The sequence below is a fragment of the Rhinopithecus roxellana genome, chromosome 5 (assembly GCF_007565055.1).
Source record: "Rhinopithecus roxellana isolate Shanxi Qingling chromosome 5, ASM756505v1, whole genome shotgun sequence".
In the NCBI taxonomy this organism is placed as follows: Eukaryota; Metazoa; Chordata; class Mammalia; order Primates; family Cercopithecidae; genus Rhinopithecus; species Rhinopithecus roxellana.
The window spans coordinates 112,032,348-112,050,395 of NC_044553.1; the positions used below are offsets into that span (position 1 = coordinate 112,032,348).

General features: G+C 47.4%; 1 pseudogene; it reads left to right on the forward strand.

Moving 5' to 3' along the window:
• LOC104677982 lies at nt 1-16,368 on the forward strand (annotated as a pseudogene).
• The last annotated feature ends 1,680 nt before the right edge of the window (nt 16,369-18,048 follow it).

Consider the following 18,048-nt stretch of genomic DNA (forward strand, 5'->3'; position numbering starts at 1 on the left):
ATGGGGAACTTGAGATTCATCCTGGCCAATGCACGTGGCAGTAGGCACTGGAACGAGGACTTGGAGGAAGCAGGTGGTATATTCCAGGCAGTGCTGGAGCACAGGGAAAAGGAAAGTGGGGTAGGCCTTGCAAAGGTGGACATGTGTCCATGGGGCTGCCTTTGTGTGAATTAGAAAAGGAGACCTTTTCTGGGCAGACAAGGAGGGTACTCTATCCTTGCTTAGCAGTGCACAAATTGTGCAACTATACTAGTGGCCCTGGGGCTGTGGCCACTAAATTTCATCTGCCTTTTACATTTTCCCTTCCCTTCTACAGAGCCCCTATTTCTTGAAAGAAAGTGACTTTGTCATTACTGTGGGGCTAACCCATCAGCCTACCAGGGGTCAGCCCTTGATTCAGTCATAGCCAATTATAGCACTACAGCTTCATGGCCATGGTGATCAGTTCTGGGACAGGCATGTGATCTAAGCTAAGCCAGTCAGAGCCCTCTCTGGGACTGCAGCCAGAGCATTTAGAGCATTTAGGGAGAAGGTGCTCTCTTCTGTCTGGGTTTGCTGGCTACGGGGATTAGTTAAGCCTAGAACTGTGGGGTCATCATTGGTACTTTGCGGGAGACTCTGCCTGAAAATGAAGCCAACACAAAAAAATGGGCAGATGATAAACAAAGAGAATTCTGATGTTGTTTAAACTCCAGGATTTGCTCCTGGAATATTCCATTTACAAGAATGAGTAATTTCCCTTTTTTGCTTAATCTAGTCTGAGTTTTTATGCCTCCACTCAAAAGAACTAAGCATTATGGAAAGAATTGCCAGGATTCAAGCCAATGGAGACAGAGTGCCTTGAAAAACCAAACCAAGAAAGCTTTGGCTGGGCCTTGAGTTTCTAAGTCAAGAGCTGGAGATGAGAACACGGGCATGGAGTCTGACTGAACTGTTCCCAGGTGGCATCTCCCTATGTGCTCACCACAGCCTCAGGAGCCGGGTGAGGCCAGGCCACTGGGATGTGGATTTGCCAATCAACCCATGATCTGGGTGAGCCCTCGACTGACAGGCTGGTGTGTGAGCTCTGGGGCTCTGGGGCACAGCAGGTTCTTAGCACTCGGGGAAGGACCAGCCAGCAATGGCTGTCTGAGCTGGCAGGAAGGGTCTGTGTGCTGAGCTCCTGGGAAGTCCTGTGGGACTTATGACATGTCATGCAGTCAGTTCACTCTTGTGCCCCTGGGCCTTTGCATATCCTGATCCCTCAGCCTAGGACACCCTTGCCATGTTGTCTATCCAGAAAACTTCTACTCTGCCTTCAAAATTCAGCTCAAGCGTTACCTTTTCTGGGGAAACTTCTGTGGCAGTTTTAAAACATAGCTGCAATATTTTGGCCTCAAGAGATGAATTCTGTGTCCCTGTGCCTTGAATCTGGTTGGTTTTATGACTGCTATGCCCAATAGAGTATGTTGGAGGTGATGCTATGTGTCATCTTAGGCTAAGTCATGAAAGGCCATGCAACTTCTGCCTTGTTCATTGGAAACACTCACACTTGAACCCCAATACCATGTAAAAAAAAGTCCAGCTGTCCTGAGACTACCAGGCTGGACAGACCACAAGTAGGCACCTCGGTCGACAATCCCAGCTGAGCCCACTCTTCAGCCAGCCCAGCCCAGATGCCCAACTCTTCAAGTCACCTCCAGCCATTAGAGTCACCCCAGCTGAGGCCCAGGCATCACAGAGCAGGGAAGACACACCCTGCAGTGTCCTATCCAAATTCCTGAGCCATGGAATCTGGAAGCATAGATGGTCGTTTTATGCCACTATGTTTTGGAGCAGGAGATAACTAGAACACTGTCCTTGACTCATCTGGGAAAACTTCAGTGCTTCTTCCTTTATTTGTTTTTTCCCTGAGTTACTCCTGCATTGCTCTTGCAGAGCTCTGACCACACTGGGCTATGATCGTCTCACTACATGCCTGTCGCCCCGATAGACTATGAAGCCCTGGGGAAACAGGGGGCCAGGGGCTGTTTCTCACAAGACAGAGGGGATCCTCTAGGCTGGAGGTCACACGGAAGCCCACAGCAAGGCTGACCTGAATGAAGTCACTGAGGTAAATGACAGCTGCAGGCTCCTCCCATCAGTATCAACCATGGACAGCATCAGCCCAGAGACTGAAGAGGGACTGAGCCTTCACGAGGACCACATGGCCTCCACCAGAGAGAAGAGCTCTGGGGCCAGGAGACAGGCCCGGAATACTTGCCTGGGAGACTCAGAAAGAGAGGTACAACCTGCACCACTAGGTAGTGGATCTGGCAACTTACTGAGACCACCTTGTTCTGGGGGGACAGGAATCAGGGAGCTGAGCAGAGTCCCAAATGTGCAAACAGAAGTTCATCTGCCGGAGAACCCAGAGGAGCAGGAGGCTGAAGCCGAGAGGACGTTTCCCTTTCTTCTTAAGAAAATTGCTCAGAATTGATGAAAATAGCTGGGAAAGCATTCGTGGAAATGTTAATAGCAGGGAAAGTTAACCCAACTTGAATTCTCTGCCTTGAGTTAGGAGGGAAGATGGCATGCCAAGTGAACATGGACCTGGATTTCAGGGCAGAAGGATCCACAGAGGCACAGCCCAGCTCCCAGGCCCGACAGTGGGACTGCGGTACAGCCCGAGGCTTTTGTAGAGAGGTCAGTGTAGCGTTCTTGTCTAGCCTCTAGTAACCCTGCAAGGTTTCAGTAAGAGGAGGAGGAATTAAAATACTGAAAGAAAAGGAAGAAATAGACTCGCATTTGTTGAGCCCACTATGCGCTAAATGCTTTATAGTCATTGACAAATTTAAACCTCATAACGAACTTTTAAATATGTAGTAAAGTTCCACTTGATAGCAGAGAAGACTGAGGTTTTGAGAGTTGTAGTAGAGTTGGGGCAGTCTGATTTGAGAGCCCCTAAGGGACAAGGGAGGTGACATGGAAGGTCAGAACCCCTTGGGCTGGTGCCTCTGTGACCCTCAGTGGCCGGGTATCCCTGTCGGCACAGTGAGAGGACTGGACTCATGATCTCACCCAGATGTGGGCTGAATTCCACCTCTGTCATTGTAGGACAGTATGACCCTGGGCAAGTTAGTTATACTTCCTGTACCTCATACGGTTTACCAGGGTTAATTGTCAATGACAAGAGCTAGCCCTTCTACTTCTTCCACCATCCATCTTCTTTATGGAGTTACAAAACTTGTTAGTCGAGGGCAGAGCCCAGGAGCCCACATCTTCCTCCCTTGTGGGCACCCAGGGCTTTGGCCAGTGGCACCCAGTGTGTGCTGTTCCCCAGAGAGTGATGCAGCAGCCCCTTCAGACGTGCGCTGGCAGGCACCACGGCTCTGGGATGCCAGCTGAGGCCTTCCGGCCGGCAGCTTCCTAAGTGGCCACAGATGTGGTGTGAGATCACACAGCAAGCCAGCTGCTGATGAGAGGAAAACATCCTCCCCACTCCAGTGGTCTCTGCCTTCTCTCAGGGCTGTGCTTCATCCAAGGAGGATTTGAAGAGGACACTTGTAAAAAGCATGCACAGAAAAAATTGCTGTGCTGTCTTCGGGGGTATAATTACAGGAGATGTGTGGGGAGATTTTGCTGGCATTTCATTTCCAGAAGGATGTTTTCCAGTGAAAAAATATAATGGCTTTGCCTTTACCAATATACTAAATATGAACGTCAGGCAAGTGTCTTGTTTTAAATAGGCAACATACACTCATGGTACAAAATTTCAAAGTAAACCAAAGGGCATCCTATATAATCTAGGTCTCCTTCCCAGTCTCCAACTCCTAGAGACAAGCACCATGACTGTTTCTTATGTGACCTCTGGCATATACTCTATGCATTTATTAAACATATTATCCTGGACACTATTATGGTGGCCTGAAATTCACTCCTCACCCTCTTCCTCCTCTTCTCTGTATCCTGGGAGGCTAAGCCCTTACAGGCTATTATTTCCCAAGGTCTTAGGTCAGCTGATAGGTGTATTTGGTTTCTCAGCTCTTGTATCACTTGCTGAACCCATTTCCTGAATTAAATGATCTCTGTGTGAAAAACCTTGAGTGGTTTCTGTTTTTCTATTTGGACTGAGTGTTTCCCTCTTTGTTAAAGCTCTTGGTTCACTGAAAATCTTAACAAATTCACATATATCTTTTCTTTTTTTTTCACCAAAATAGTGGCATGTTATAATTGGTGTTATCTGTATCTTCCTTTTTTGCTTGCCAATATGTCTTGGGAGGTTTCTTTTTTTTTTTTTCTTCATATCATTATATAGAAAGGTGCCTCTTTTATTTTTAGTGATTACCCAGGATATGGCTTATTCAACCAGAACCCCATCGATCAACCTCTAGGGTGTTTCCAGGGTATTGCTATTATAAAAAATTTCTGGTGAATATGTGAATACTCTTGTACGTATATCACTTCACCCATATGGAGGTTTAGCTGTAGGATAAATACCTAGAGGTGGAAATGCTGAGTAGATACATTTACGGCGTTGATAGAAATTCCCAACTCATGGTCCCATGAGCAATGTTTGAGTAGTTGCAGGCCCAGCTGAGAGAATCGTGGGGGGCAGGACTGTGAATATCCCAAGGGGAGGGACTGTGTTCTTTTGCTCACTAGTGCATCCCCAGTGCCTCACGTGGTGGTGGGAGATTCTCAATAAATATCTGTTGAATGAAATTTAAAAGTGGAGCAAGGCCATGGCCAAGGTCAGGTCAGCACCCTCCTGGCTCTGCCACTGACCGGCTGAACAGCCTTGAACCAAGTCCCTCAGACTCCGTGATCTCAGAGCCCTCTCGAGCTTTGACTACCTGCAATTGAGGGCTTCCAAACCAGGCAGACCATCCGAATCACCGACAGAACTTTAAAAATGATGGACTCCGGACTGCATTCAGGAATTTAGCTACAATAATTCTGCAGTAGAAGCTTTCAGTGGACTCGTGTGAGCCACCACCCAGACCCTCCTGTAGGAATGAATGACTTTCTCCCCAGCTTCTGGGTGTGCTGCTGGCAGGAAGCCCTCAGTTAGCTGGTGGTCCTCTCTGACAGGTGCCTCAGCTGGAGACAGCAGCCTTGTCCAAGGTCAGATCCCTTCCCTAGGGTAATTGCATCTAATGACTGATGAACATGGGGCATAAAGGCCTGGCCCCCTCACCCCAACTTAGAGCAACTCTGAAGGAGCCATCCCATCTTCAGAGCTCCCCATAGGGTTAGCTGAGGGCTCTCTTGAGACTGTCCAATCCTGCTTTCCACCCCTCCCTTCCACAAGTGTAGATCCTCACAACACCGACAAACCCTCTGAACTGTGGACCCTAAACTCCATCTAGGGGTCTGCTTCCCAGAGAGCCTGGCCTGTGACAGGGCCCTAGAATCTGTAATTTTTAAAAATGTTTTTCTTTTTTGTTTTTGAGACAGTTTCTCACTCTGTTACCCAGACTGGAGTGCAGTGGCGTGGTCATAGCTCACCTAAATTCCCGGTATCAAGAGATCCTCCCACCTCAGCCTCCTGAGTAGCTGGGACTATTGGCATGTATACCACGCCCCGCTAATTTAAAGAAAAAAGAAATTCTAGAGATGGGGGTAGAGGCCTGTCTCTCTATGTTGCCCAGGCTGGTCTCATATTCCTGGGCTCAAATAATCTTCCCATCTCAGCCTCCCAAAGTGCTAGGATTACAGCCATGAGCCACCATGCCCTACCTAGAAAGTGTATTTTCTTTTCTTCTTTTTGGAGTGCAGTGGCACGATCTCAGTTCACTGCAACCTCTGCCTCCCAAGTTCAAGTGATTCTTCTGCCTCAGCCTCCCGAGTAGTTGGGATTACAGGCACCTGCTAACACACCTGGCTAATTTCTGTATTTTTAGTAGAGACAGGCATTTCACCATGTTGGCCAGGCTGGTGTCGAACTCCTGACCTCAGGTGATCTGCCCTTCTTGGCCTCCCCAAATGCTAGGATTACAGGCATGAGCCACTGTGCCCAGCTGAAAGTGTATTTTTCAACCAGACATTCTCCTCCTAAGTGATATAACCTCAGCCCCTCGCCTTCTGTAGAGTTACTTTGTATACAAGAGTTCTTCACATTTTTATTTTCTTGGTGCCATGGGCCCCTGCTCAGAATAATGTTTTTAAATACATTTTTAAAAAAATACATACTGAGGCTGGGCATGGTGGCTCACACCCATAGTCCCAACAATTTGGGAGGCTGAGGCAAGAGGATCGTTAAGCACAGAAGTTCAAGACCAGCCTGGGCAACATAATAAGATCCCCGTCTCTACAAAATAATTTAAAAATTAGCCGGGCATGGTAGCACATAACTGTGGTCTCAGCTACTTGGGAGGCTGAGATGGAAGGATCACCTGGGCCTGGGAGGTCAAGGCTCCAGTGAGCCAAGATCGTGCTACTGCACTCCAGCCTGGGTTACAGAATGAGACCCTTTCTCACAAAACAAAACAAAAACCAAAACCAAAAAGGAGAATTACAAAGGCAACCAATTATATTGAGATTTGGTTATCAAAATATTTTTTGCCTTGTGAAATAGAAATACATTTTTCTTTATTAACCCATCAATTAAGATCCAGCAGTGGGCCAGGCATGGTGGCTCATGCCTGTAATCCCAACACTTTGGGTATCTGAGATGGGTGGATCACTTGAGGTCAGGAGTTTGAGACCAGCCTGGCCAACATAGCGAAACCCTCTCTCTACTAAAAATACAAAAAATTAGCTAATTTTTTATTAGCTATATGTGCTGGGTATGGTGGCACATGCCTGTAATTCCAGTTACTCAGGAGGCTGAGGCAGGAGAATCGCTTGAACCCACGAGGCAGAGGTTGCAGTGAGTTGAGATCATGCCACTGTACTCCAGTCTGGGTGAGAGAGTGAGATTCCATCTCAAAAAAAAAAAAAAAAAAAAAAAAAAAAGAAAAGAAAAAGAAAAAATTCCAGCAGGGCAGTGTGTCTAATAACTACCATAATTTTGAAGTAGTGAGGAGCATAAACCATATCTCAAGATACCTGTAGCCATTGTGATGTGATATAAAAATATCAGTGAATTCTGTGGAACAGAATGCCAAGTGCTGCTAAAACTGCTGGGGTTTGTATAATGGAAGGAAATGCTGATCTTCAGTTAGAGGGTAGGGAAAATAGAGATGTCCTTTTTTATTATGACTCATCCCAGTCCACAGACCTTCTGAATTCCATCTGTGACCCCCTGCTCCACTGCATGCCCTCTCCAGTGGGTTCCTTGGTCTGGTGAGTGTTTTCATCATAAATCTCCAGGTGGGCTTTATCTCTTGCCAGCAAGGGAGTAGAAGAGTTTCAAACAAAGGATGGATGAGATGTCTGGGGCCCTTTGGTGGGAACAGGCAGGGAACGCTGAGCCTAGGGCATTGCTGAGCTGTACAGCAGAACCCACGTGCCTGCCTTGGCCAACCCTAGTTTCCCAGTTAGAGCAGCTTTCCAGTTACACCAAAACAAGGTGCCAAATTGTTTTCCAGGTCCTCCAAGAAGGCTGTCTCTTCCTCGTGTCAGTGTGGGTTGAGCTTTCTCTGCCTCTGATCTTGATGCGTCATGAAAAGCCAGAGGGCTTGCGTCCTGGTGGGACATCCCTCAGTCAGGACCCACAGCAAGCTTACACGCCTGCTCAATTAGGGATAAAATCCATTCAAAGTACATTAACTCCCTCACTTCTTTGAATAAGTAACTGTGGATCATCTGCCCCAGAGCCTGCCCTGTGGAAGCAGAAGCAGACATGCTGAGGGGGCGTGGCATTTGCTGAGTGTCTCAGAGGCAGGATTAGAAGAATGTGAGAACCCTGAGGAGGGCAGGCAGAGGTATGGGAAGTGGGTAGCTTTCTTAAAGAGGAGGTTCCTGAAGTCTGGCCTGCTGACAGCCTATGACAAGATGAAAGCCTTGCCCACTAAAATGCATGCCCCATTCCCCACCCCAGGGCCACCTTGCACTGAGTGATGTCAAGAAGGGGACACTTCGGCATCCGACTGCGTCACCCACAAGCCAGGTGATGGCAAATCATTCATGTCTTTAACTTCAGTTTTCTCATCTCTAAAATGGGACAATGATACCAAGCTGACCAGCCTCATGGGGTTGTGAGGATTGAGACGATATTGGGGATGCTTTGAGAGTTTGTAAACCTTAAGATCTGGTGAAATGAGTTCACAATAGAGGCAAGGACGTGGATGCAGATGGGAAACGAGGGCTGCTGTGTTCAGATGTGCAGGTTGTTCACTATTCAAGGGAATCTGGCTTTCCTACTCTGCTTGCCAGATATCCCAGCTCCTACCCCACTTGCCCAGTCATTCACCCTGGCCCGGGGCTGTGGAAGGCAGGCCTTTCCCCACTGCACATAGTGTCCCTGCTTGCCCTTGCAAACCCAGGCCACATTCAGATGCAGGGAAGAAAATGAAGCTTCTGCCTATTCTCTGACGGGTTTTTGCGGAGCTCTTAGATCATAATTACTTCATGGAGATGTAATGCAGCCATCTTAACTCATTTCTATTATCTACTAAAATAAATAGTAGACAGGTGTGTGTTTTTTTTTAATTTTAATAACTTAATACAACAGTAAATAAAGCTGCAGCCCAGAGGGCAGACTGCTACTGAAGAGAGGTGGTGGTGACCTGATTGTGTGACAGGGAGACATCCATGCTGGCTTTATGGACCACCCACAGGCAGCTGCATCATCCAGAGCTGCCTCTAAATTCTCTCTCTTGTCTCCTGAAATTCCAACTTTATTACTGTTTTCAGTATAGAACCCCTAGTTTTGGAGGTTTGCAAAACCTCCACTTGCTCTGATCCCCTACACTGAGAACACAGTGGGTCCTCCATGGCTCCAAGGGATGTGGGGTGGTGGGGAGTGGTGAGCTCTCAGCAGGGGGTGATGCCTTGGATCCTGAGGCTGCAGAGAAGGATGACTCTGGTAGGCTGAATAATGCCTCCCCAAATGTCCACCCGCTAATCTCCAGAAAGTGTGACTGTTACCTTATGTGGCAAAAGGGACTTTGAAGGTGCGATTAGATTAAGGATCTTGAGATGAAGAGCGTTGGGAGCAGGCCCCCCAAAATCTGGCCATAAACTGGCCCCAAGACTGGCCATAAACAAAATCTCTGCAGCACTGTAACATGTTCATAATGGCCCTAACACCCAAGCCGGAAAGTTGTGGGTTTACGGGAATGAGGGCAAGGAACACCTGGCCCGCCCAGGGCGGAAAACCGCTTAAAGGCATTCTTAAGCCACAAACAATAGCATGAGTGAGCTGTGCCTTAAGGACATGCTCCTGCTGCAGTTAATTAGCCCAACCTATTCTTTTAATTGGGCCCATCGCTTTGTTTCCCATAAGGGATACTTTTAGTTAATTTAATACCTATAGAAACAATGCTAATGACTGGTTTGCTGTTAATAAATACGTGGGTAAATCTCTGTTCAGGGCTCTCAGCTCTGAAGGCTGTGAGACCCCTGATTTCCCACTTCACACCTCTATATTTCTGTGTGTGTGTCTTTAATTACTCTAGCACTGCTGGGTTAGGGTCTCCCCGACTGAGCTCATTCCAGCAAAGAGATTACCTTGGTTTATCTGGGTGAGCCCAATGTGATCACAGGGTCCTTATAAGAAGGAGAGGGAGGAGATCAAAGTGGGTGGTTGGAGGAGGCCATGTGACCACCAAAGCAGAGACTGGAGAGATGAAGCCATGAGCCAAAGAACGCTGGCAGCCACTGGGAGCTGGAAGAGGCACGGAAGAGACTCTCCCTTGGATCCTGCAGAAAAAAACAGCCTTGGCCACAACCTTATTTTAGCCTGGTAAGGCTTATTTCAGACTTCTGAACTCCAGAACTGTAAGATAGTAAATCTGTGTTGCAAGCTGCTAAGTGTATGGCCATTTGTTACAGCAGCCAAGGAAACTAATACAGTGATACACCCAGTATTGTATACCATGGCCTCTCATGATCCAAAAGACCCAGTGTAAAGCTGGTATGATTTCAGGAACACCCAGAGTACCACTATACCAAATCTTCATCCCTGTGTCTGAAGTTCCATTGTCAGAACTAACGATAACAATGGGTAACTTTTTTTTTCTTTTTTTTAAGAGATGGAGTGTCACCATGTTGCCCAGGCTACAGTGCAGTGGCTATTCTCAAACACAATCATATTGCATCACAGACTTGAACTCCTGGCTCAAGTAATCATCCCGCCACAGCCTCCCAAGTAACTAGGATTAGAGGTGCATGCACTGTGCCAGGCAATAATGGCGAACATTTAACGAGTGCTTGTTTGTGGTAACAAACAAGCCTAATAAAGGCTGTTGCCCTTTAGTAGAGAGGTTCTCAGCTCTGACTATTAATTAGAATTCTCTGAGAGTACTAAAGAAACAGGCAGCAAAGTCCCACCCAGAAGTTTCTGTATCAGAATCCCAGAGGTAGAACCTGGGTTTCTATATCTTTCTTTTTTTTGTTTTTGAGAAAGGGTCTTCTTCTGTTGCCCAGGCTGTAGTGCAGTGGCACGATCATGGCTCACTGCAGACTTAACCTCCCAGGCTCAAGCAGTCCTCCTGCCTTGGCCTCCTCAGTAGCTGGGACCACAGGTGTGCGTCAACATGCCTGGCTAATTTTTTTATTTTTGTTTTCTGTAGGGACAGGTTTTTGCCATGTTGCCCAGGCTGATCTCAAACTCCTGGGCTCGAGTGATTTGCCTGCTTTGGCCTCCCAAAGTGCTGGGATTCTGTATCTTTTAAATGCCCCACAGATGATTTTAATGTGCCCAAAGTTGTGTCAAAGCATAATTTTCAAAAATTTAAAAGACATAACTCTTATATAAACGTATAGTGAACACAAGTGAAAGATTTGTTTAACTCATGAATGAGGGAACCCAGCAGAATGGCAAAGATGGTTTAAAGGAAGATATTAGAAATTGAAGTATGGTCAATGAAAAAAGAATGCTGACTACGTAAGATGGCTAAGTAAGAATGCTGGTTACTTAAGATGGCTAAGTAAGAATGCTGGTTACTTAAGATGGCTATGTAACATACAAAACTATTTAATGTCCTGCAGGACAACCAAATCATAACCATCAGGGTTGTTCTTTTTGAAGTATATAGAAATTATTTGCAACATCAATTTTTACAGTTAACATCAATTTTTACAAAGTCTGGGCACTAACCAATGGTAAATAGTAAGTCAGACATACTCTAAGGAGATTTTTAAAGGGCACATAATACTCCTTTTGCTTTATTTCCTAGTTTTGGATAATTCTTCTGCATTAGGGCAAGTGGTGGTCCCCGTTAAAATGCAGGTGCCTCTGGATCAGAAATGCTTCCCATTGATTTTAGGAATCCATTCATGCCTTTATCAGTCCAATAGGCATTCCTAGAGCACCTACTGAGCACATGGCCCTTGGGGGATATGGTGATGAATAGGAGGCTGCTGCCACCCTCACATGTAGTATCTAGGAGAAGGGCACAGACGCAGATAATCCACACATGAGTCAGCAGGTCTGTACAAAGTGAAGCGCCCTGGGATTTAACAGAGGGGGAAAAAAAATTCTATGGAAGGGGAAGGTGCCAGTGCACCTGGGCTTAAAAGGATGGTAAGATTTCTTTCTTTACTTTTTTTTTTTTTTTGAGAAAACCTCCCACTCTGTTGCCCAGGCTGGAGTGCAGTGGCGCGATCTTAGTTCACTACAACCTCCGCCTCCTGGGTTCAAGCAATTCTTCTGCTTCAGCCTCCTGAGTAGTTGGCATTACAGGGGTACACCACCAAACATGGCTAACTTTTGTATTTTTAGTAGAGACAGAGTTTCGCCATGTTGGCCGGGCTGGTCTCAATCTCCTGACCTCAAGTGATCCGCCCACCTTGGCCTCCCAAAGTGCTGGGATTATAGGCGTGAGCCACCGTGCCCATCCAGGATGGTAAGATTCAATAGGAGAACATGGGAATGAAAAGCACTCTAGGGGGAAAGGCATGGGTAAAGCCTCGGAGGCAGGAAAGCAGCAAACATGTTGAGAGGAATGGTGAGCAGCCTAACTTGATGATGCAAAGAGCTTGCTTAGTGAGAGAATGAGGTAGGACAAATAGTCAAAAATGGGATCCCAGAGCAGCTTGAATGCCAAGCTAAGGGATCTGGACTTTATCCAGTTGAAAACCAACAACTATTGCTGGTTTGGGGACACAGATGGGCATGTTTAGCTTGTGGAGAAGGGACTGGATGGGCCTATGGGGCATGGAGGAGAAGAGTCCCCATGCCCCATGACAAGAGCTTTGAACATCTCTGGGTGTAACCTGACTCTTAGTTGGATCCTGCCTTTCTCTCACCTGAACAGAAGCCCTTCAGGTTTATCCCCTTTGAAATGCCCCCCATGTTTTGAGACCAGCAGAGGCAGGGGTGGAGAAAGGCCTGTGCCATGTTGCCATAGAGTGGGAAGAGAGGCCCCTTCCTCTCAGGCTTCCTAGTTCTGGACCAGGTCCCAGAGAGGCCATCGCCCTATCAGGCCTCCTCCCTCTCCCTCATATAGGAGGCACTGCTTTGCCAGCCCCGCCCCTCAGGCACTCCTAGCCAAGCCATTCTGGGGCAGAGGGTGGAATCTGAGAATGCCAATCTTGGGGTCATGTCAAACAGAGTTCAATTTTTTCTTTTCTTGAGACAGAGTCTTGGTCTTTTGCCCAGGCTGGAGTGCAGTGGTGTGATCTTGGCTCACTGCAACCTCTGCCTCCCAGGTTCAAGCAATTCTGCCTCAGCCACCTGAGTAGCTGGGATTACAGGCAGGCACCACCACGCCCAGCTAATCTTTGTATTTTTAGTAGAGATGGGATTTCACCATATTGGCCTGACCTCAAGTGATCCTCCCAGCTTGGCCTCCCAAAGTGCTGGGATTACAGGCATGAACCACCACGCCCAGCCCAGAATTCAAATTTTGTCTCCAGCACTTTATTTATTTATTTATTTTTTGGAGACAGGGTCTTGCTCTGTCACCCAGGCTGGAGTGCAGTGGTGCACACTCCTGGGCTCAAGCAGTCCTCCTGCCTCAGCCTCCTATAGCTGGGACTATAGGCGGATGCCATCGCACCTGTGTGTGTGTGTGTGTGTGTGTGTGTGTGTGTGTGTGTGTGTATGTATTTTTTTTTTCTTTTTAGAGATGGGATCTCACTATGTTGCCCAAGCTTGTCTCAAACTGCTGGGCTCAAGCGATCTTCCCACTTCAGTCTCCCAAAATGTTGGAATTATAGATGTGAGCCACCATGCCCAGCCTCTGCACTTTCTTGCCATGTAACTTCAGCAGCCTGAACCTCCAATTTCTCAGATGTAAGATGGAGATAATAATAGTGCCTCCCTCCTCATGTTGACATGGGAGCACATGCAGTAATGCCTAAGAACACCAACCCTAAGCTTGGCCCACAGTGTGTGCTCAGGCATGGGGCTGGGGGTGTCAGCAATAAGCCCCACCTGCTTTTTGGAGCCTTTTTGCCTTTGTAGATTTTGGAGAGGAAATCTTGGGAAGAAGGACATCCGGGTTTTGGTCTTTTGGCAAGGAAGGAATCCAGTGTTTCACCTCGAGAAAGTCCCTGCCCTTGGGGGGACTTCAACTTCCTCCTTTGTGAAATGTTGAGGCATAGGTGGGTGATGTGGGCTAGGCAGAAGATCTCTGGACCTTTTCAGCCCCAGCATTCATTTTACTCATGTCTGTATGCCTCTGTCCCTTCAGTGAGTGTTTATTGAGCCCCTACTATTGCCAGGCCTTGTGCTGGGCAATGGGACACAGCCAAGAAGAAGGAGGTCACCATATTTACCCACAAGGGCCATGGCTACCTCCCAGGTCCCACTATGCTCTCATTTTGAGAGCCACTGGGAAGGCCTGGTGTGGGCACCTTATGCGGGTTCTCAGGGAATAAGTACTCAACTCGGTGCCAGGACAGCACCAGGTGCTGAGGCTGCACAGGGCTCTGCCCTTGAGGGCACACAGTCAGGGGTGGGAAGAGGGGTACACAGTTGTATGGGAATGTGAAGGAGAGAACCACACCTCCATTTGGATAGGTCAGGAAAGACTTCACAGAACAGAGCCCTGTAATAGGTGGTTTTCCAGTGTAAGAGGGAGAGGGCATTCCAGGCAGAGGTAACAGCAGACACAGGGCCTGGAGGTGTTCCCTGCACGGGAGGAGCTGGAGACTGGGAAATAGAGAGGTAGGCAGAGAACCGTGAATGGCCCATGCAGTGGAATTTGGACTTCATCATGCAGACTATGAGGATAGAGATATTTAAGAAGGGGTGTCAGGTGACCCTATTTACACTGGAGGATGGTCACTCTGGTTAAAGTGTGGAGGATGGGTTGGCTGAGGCAGGAATAGAGTCAGGGCAGCTGGTGCCCGCACAGGAGAAACGAGAGGACCACGGCAGGCAGTGGTGGCAGCAGGGATGGGAGGAGGGATCATGTGAGGTGGAAGGCCAGGGCTTGGTGGTGGGGTGGATATGGGCCGGGGGAGTCCAAGAGGCCTCCAGGATGCTGGCTAGAGCACAAGGAGGATGGTAGGTCTTGGTCGCTGAGGTGGGGAAGAGGAAGTGGAGCAGGGCGGGGCAAGGCCTGGAGATGACGAGTATGTTTGTAACAGGGGGTCTCAGGAGGAGAGGCCCTGCAGGCACCTGGCTACCTGGGCCTGAAGAGAAGCAGGGGAGATGAGTTTTGTGGGAGTTGACAGTAGCCAGGTGAGAGGGGAACACAAGCATAAAGGACTGAGTGCAGGGAGGCCATTTGATGAGAAAACGGAGGACTGAGGCAGAACTCCAAGGGCCACCACCACTTTAAAAATCTGTTTTCTTGGCTGGGTGCAGTGGCTCATGCCTGTAATCCCAGCGCTTTGGGAGGCCAAGGTGGGTGGATCTCTTGAGGTCAGGAGTTTGAGACTAGCCTGGCCAACATGGTGAAACCCCATCTCTACTAAAAATACAAAAATTAGCTGGGTGTGGTGGCTCTCATTTGTAATTCCAGCTACTCGAGAGGATGAGGTGGGAGGATAGCTTAAACCCAGGAAGCAGAAGCTGAATTGAGCCAAGATCCAGTCACTGCCCTCAAGCCTGGGCAACAGAGTGAGACTCCATAAAAAATAATTTGTTTTCTTCTGATTGTTCTGATTGTAAGAGTAATATATGCTCATTGCAAAAAAATGTGTCCAGCTTTTTGGCATCACCCCTTGTTGGCAAAGATATTGCTTATACATTCAATACACTCATTTATTTTTATATTATTTTTAGAGATGAGGCCTTGCTTTGTTGCCCAGGCTAGTCTCGAACTCCTGGGCTCAAGTGACCCTCCCACCCCGGCCTCTCAAAGTGCTGGGATTACAGGCATGAGCCACCATACCCAGGTTATACTCAGCTGAAGGCCTATGTGCTGGGTACAGGGCTGTTGAGGACAGCAGCTGCCAGAATGCTGGCTGCAGCAGGGAGGCTCGGCTGGGGCTACACACTCCGTGGAGCTGGTGGGAGCTCCCCGGATGCCACTACTGCTACCCGCCCAAACCAGGACACCTGTAGAATCAGCTACTCAGGAATCTGAGGTGGGAGGATGGCTTGAGCCCAGGAGGTGGAGGCTGCAGTAAGCCGTGATTGTGCCACTGCACTCTAGCCTGGGCAACAGAGTGAGACTTTGTCTCAAAAAATAATAATAAAGAAAAAAAAAGGAAATTCACCCAGCTTCACCATTACTGTGACATCTAAGGCTGGAGAAAATGATGAAACTGTCCAGACTACCCTCAAGTTTACAGACAAGGAGAAATACCCAGATAAACCCTGCCTTTATGAAGTATTCTCAGAAAATCTAGAAGATAATGTCTCAGACATTTAAAAATTCTTAGCATTACAGGCTGAAGAAAATCTTGGTATGGTGATGATCTTTAGTGACAGTTGTGCAAGAAAAATTAAAAGAAATAGATCAGATAAAAAAACTAGAAGAGAAGAAAAAAAAGAAACAGAAAGAATCCAAATAAGCTGAAAAGCAATTATTCCATGGCATTCCTGTTATAATCGAGAATGTCTTAAATTGGAAGTCCAAATTTGCTGCAGAAGGCTTGGAAATTAAAAAGAAATGGATGGAAGAACAAGCAGGAAAAAATAAATTAAGTGGGAAACAGCTACTTGAAACAGATCCAAATCTTGACACATCTGATACCCAGTTCTTGGAGGATGCTGGAAACAACGTGGAAGTAATTAAGTCTTTGTTCCAGGAAATGGATGACCTGGAGCTGGAGGATGAGGACGCTGATCCAGACTCCAATCCTGCTGACCCAGAGAGTGACTCCACTGACCAGAGGACTGTCCCCATCGTAGAGAGGCTTGACTGCCACAGCATCCTGGCTATGCTCAGAGGGTTTTGATTTTCCTTTCCTTTTCTCCAAGAAGAAATAATTATAAGGAGAATTTTTTTTTTTTTTTTTTTTTTTTTTTTTTGAGACAGGGTCTTGCTCTGTCACCCAGGATGGAGTGCAGTGGTATGATCATAGTTCATTGCAGCCTCAACTTCCCAGGCCCATGTGAGCCTTCCAAGTAGCTGGGACTACAAGTGTGCACCACCACATATGGTTAATATTTAAAATTTCTTGTAGAGAAAAGGTCTATGTTGCCCAGGCTGGTCTCGAACTCCTGGTCTCAAGCAATCCTCTGACCTTAGCCTCCCGAAGTGCTGTTATTACAGGCATGAGCCACCATGCTAAGCTGAGGATATTCTTCTGATAGTTTTCATGTTGAACTTAATAAACTGACTTAAAATTTCAAATTAAAGAAGAAAGAATGTATGAAATGATCACTCTAGGGAATGGTAAGCAGATTTCCTAAGGCAGTTTGAGGTTCATTTGTCAGTGTTGAGTGCCTAGTTGAAGTTTAGGGTCATAAACTTGAAGTGTGATAGTTGGGGGTGGGGTGTCTCTGGGAAGAAAAAGGCGGAAATACTTCCCTTCTAGTTGGGTTCCTCTGCATTTGGAGGCTTGCCTTGATTCTTCTTTGGCTGAGAGGACCTTCGGCTGTGGTCCTTCGGCTCCTTGGATGCTTCTTGGTGGTGAGGGGCCACCAGGGAGTAGGGGTAGGATAGCATGGGAATACAAGAATGGCACAGAACTGGGACTACCAGGAATTCAGAAGAGCGGCTGGTAGCAACAGACCAGACAGCTTTGGGGAGAGATATTGATGGGACAAGGGGATGGGTGAATTTGAGGTGTTGGCCTTGGATATTGGCATTGGGTTGGTGATGATGGAGTGGAGACAATATGATGTTGGTTTTGGACTGTTGTTGGCTTTGGGGTATTGAGGAGCCAAGGACAGTCATGGATGCTCAGAGTATGGGGCAACCCTGAGGGAGCCCAAGAAGGGCTGCCACCATGAGGGACAACTAGAATAAAGTGGTTGGAAAGATCAGTACAATGAAGCTCAGCCAAATCTATAGAGACAGAACAGATCAGTGGCCAGCTAATTATTTTTTTTTTTTTTTTGTAGAGGCAAGGATCTCACCCCATTGCCCAGGTTGTCCTCAAACTCCTAGGCTTCAGCAATCCTCCTACCTCGGCCTTCCAAAGTGCTGGGATTACAGGCATGAGCTATTGTACCTGGCCAGGGTAGATTTTCTGATAATACTTAGCAGGACCTCATCAAGTGAAGCACTACTGAAGGAGAATGTGGTACAATGAGAGTACATTTGTATTTTGGAAGACTAGTTGTTAGCAAAGTTGGATCAAGGTGCAATCAAGCCAGTTAATGACACTTTCAGACTCCTCTTCACTCATCCCCTGAACATCCTTACAGCATGGAAGTACTGCTGGTGAGAGAACATGAGCAGGACTGGAGCTATGCAGGGGTAGCTGGGAGACACCTGTCTGTGAAGGAGTCAGGGTAGATGGACTCCCTAACCTCCAGGTCACTGCTCTACTCTGCCGTAATCTGTCATTGTGGCCCTCACTGCTGTCCACGGATTGCCCAGACACCCAGGCACCCTGCAGCAACTGAGACTGTGGCTGTAACAGGAGAGTGGGTAGCGGCCAGGCCTCCATTCTCTTTTCTTGAAACTT